This window comes from Vigna unguiculata, chromosome 11, assembly GCF_037176805.1.
Source record: "Vigna unguiculata cultivar grain cowpea cultivar isolate G323 ecotype 2 chromosome 11, ASM3717680v1, whole genome shotgun sequence".
In the NCBI taxonomy this organism is placed as follows: domain Eukaryota; kingdom Viridiplantae; phylum Streptophyta; class Magnoliopsida; order Fabales; family Fabaceae; genus Vigna; species Vigna unguiculata.
Window position 1 is genome coordinate 6,142,936 of NC_140802.1, and position 2,974 is coordinate 6,145,909.

Sequence of the window (2,974 nt, forward strand, 5' to 3'; positions counted from 1 at the left end):
TTCCTTTTGCCAAATGATTTCAAGTATAAACTTAAATATTTGTGTTCTTGTAAACACAGGTTAATATTGGTCCAAGTTCCATCTGTTTTTAGTGATCAAATTTTAAATTCTTTAGAATAATGTAAGATTTTAAACATAACTGGCCTGCGATGATGAATGAACAAAAGAACATTGGCTGGAAAAAATAATGTTTAATACTGTTGATATATTCAAATAGTGTTGATATATTCAAATAGTGGTATACTAGGCATTTACTTTGTTTTGTTTATATTGGAATTTTGTTTAAGTCTTGGTACAATGAGTATTATCATTAATGGCCTTAAATTTAAGTACATTAAAACACTTAGAAATTTGATTAGTGGAATAATGATATATTCAAATTTATTCGTAACACTAAATTAATCTTCTCATATTTCCTCGAAGTCATCTTCATCACTTGTTGTAACTTTAGTTTACATTATTATTCACTACATCAAGTGTATTAAGATGTAGTGATTAGGTTTAATTATATATAATAATAAATGAATAATTAAATAAAAGTGTGATATAGAATTGACAACTAACATTTAGAAAAAAATGAATTTATTCCCATGATAAAAATAATTGGCTAAGTAAAATTCAAATGTCATATTTAATTTCTTATTCTTATTGTTTAAATTGTGTATATTATTGCAATTAAGTTAAGTGTTGTTTTCGTTATCTGTATTTATATGTAAAAAGGTGTTTGTTGTATAAAAAATAGATGTGAAATTAAATGAAAAATAAATATTTTACTATTTTAAAATAATAAAGATTGCATTAATCAATACCAATATATAAAGAAACATCTCTCTTTTTGGTGTCCATATTTTGCAATTTTATTCTTTAAATAAAAGTTTTTTAAATTAAAATTATTATTTTATTAATTATACTTTTTAAATAAATTTTTTTAAAATTTAGCAATTTTTCTTAATTTGACCATTAATTTTTAGATTTAATAGTTTTTTAATTAAAAAATTAACAAAATAAATAAAAATTCTCTATGATTAAATTATAAAAATTATTTAGATTTAATTTTATAATTATGATAATAAAGATTGTATTACTAATTTTATTTTTTTTACTGTAAAAAAATAAATAAAAAATAAATAAATACACGTCGCGTTAAACGTGTTTTCAATAGAAAATCCTCTAAACTTAGTTAAAGACATTCTATTCTTTGTTGCTGTTAGATAATTTTTGTAAAATATTTTGTTTACCAATTTTTTTTTATATTTATTTTAATAAGTTGAGATTTAATATTTATATTAATTGTAACTTTATATCGTTATTTAAACAAAATGCATGTATTATTACTTTTGCTATTTAATTTATAATATATAACATGCATGAAAATAAAGCTCAATAAACAATGTGGTAGTGAGAGATTATCATTAAATAGTAAGAAAAGAAAAAGGTAATTGGGTTATAAGATTAAATAGGATGGTGATTTAAGTTGATGACCAGTTACTTTGACTATTTATATTTTTCTATTATTTTATAATTACATTTTACTTACCATTTATTTAATATAATAAAACAGCATAGCCATTCCAGTAGTTTTAAATTTTAGACCATTTAATTCATTTATGAATATAAATTAAATTAAAAAAGCAAAAATTCCGTTGCCGGGACTTGAACCCGGGTCTTTCGGGTGAGAGCCGAATATCCTGACCAACTAGACTACAACGGATTGCTGATATATAATTGAACAACGCTTTTAGAAACTACACTTATGAATAGCAAATGAAAAGTTGATACAGAACTTTCCTACCCTCCTTTATTTCAATTTTTGCCTCTAAGCCACCAAAGAGACAAAGCAGACGAAGAAGAATTGAAGAATCGAAACCCTAGCAGTGAGTGAAATAGTAAAGTTAGTGCGAAGATGAGTGAGGAAGAAATTCAGAAGCTCCGAGAGGTGTGGTGCGCGACTGCGTGAGCAAACATCTCTGTTCCTCCGCCATCTTCTTCGCTGATAAAGTCGCCGCCTTCATCGCCGGCATCTACATGCAAGCGCAGACGCTCTTCCTTGGCCGCCACTACCGCCGTGCCTTCCATCTCCTCAATGCCTCCAAAGTCGTTCTCAGCGACCTCCGATTCCGCTAAATTTTATATATTTAAAGACATTATATTCCTCTAAACTTAGAAAATCCTTACTTCTCTTTTCAATATTATAACATTTTTCCTTTATTTTTTTCATTTAGAACACACAATTTGAAAGGTAGCGGGTATAGGGTTCTTTGTAATACTTCAAAAATAGACTACCCACTGTGCTATAAACCCAGCAGCAATAGATTCAAATACATTTTAAACATGCCAAATATATATATAAAAAGGTTAAATATGTTTTTAATTTTTAACTTTTAGTGAAAATTAAAATTATTATCTCTTTAAAATTTTGGTCCAATTTAGTCTCCAAACTTTAAAACTGTGTGAATTTCGTTCTTTTCACCCAATTTTATTAAGTTTATTCAACGTTTCAAATGTATGAATGATAGTATTTGATTTGTTTACATCGTTTGACAGATTTTTTCTTCAGTGTGAGCTAAGAAACAATCATGAAATTCATTTAAAACGTTAAATAAACTTAACAAAATTTTTGTTATAAGGACTAAATTTACGCAACTATAAAGAATTGGGGGACAAAATTGGATCAAGATTTTGAAGAGGAACTAATTCTAATTTTTACTAAAACTTGAGAAACCAAAAATATATTTAACCTATCTATCTATCTATCTATATATATATATATATATATATATATATATATATATATATATATATATATGTGGAAGAAAGTTCAAAATAAAATCTTTATGATCTTGTACATGTTCCTGTTCTTATATTTGTTATGTACATAGTACAATTATATTAAGTCATCAAACAAACAATATATAAAAAGATAAGTTTTATTAGAAAAAAAATGCTTTATGTAAGAGAATGATATAAAAGAAAC

At 25.3% G+C, this 2,974-nt stretch overlaps 1 non-coding gene across 1 annotated transcript; it reads right to left on the reverse strand.

Moving 5' to 3' along the window:
* Window positions 1–1,638: 1,638 nt before the first annotated feature.
* On the reverse strand, window positions 1,639–1,711 carry TRNAE-CUC (transfer RNA glutamic acid (anticodon CUC)). The gene has a single exon. It is a non-coding gene; the product is annotated as a tRNA-Glu (tRNA).
* Between the last annotated feature and the right edge of the window lie 1,263 nt (window positions 1,712–2,974).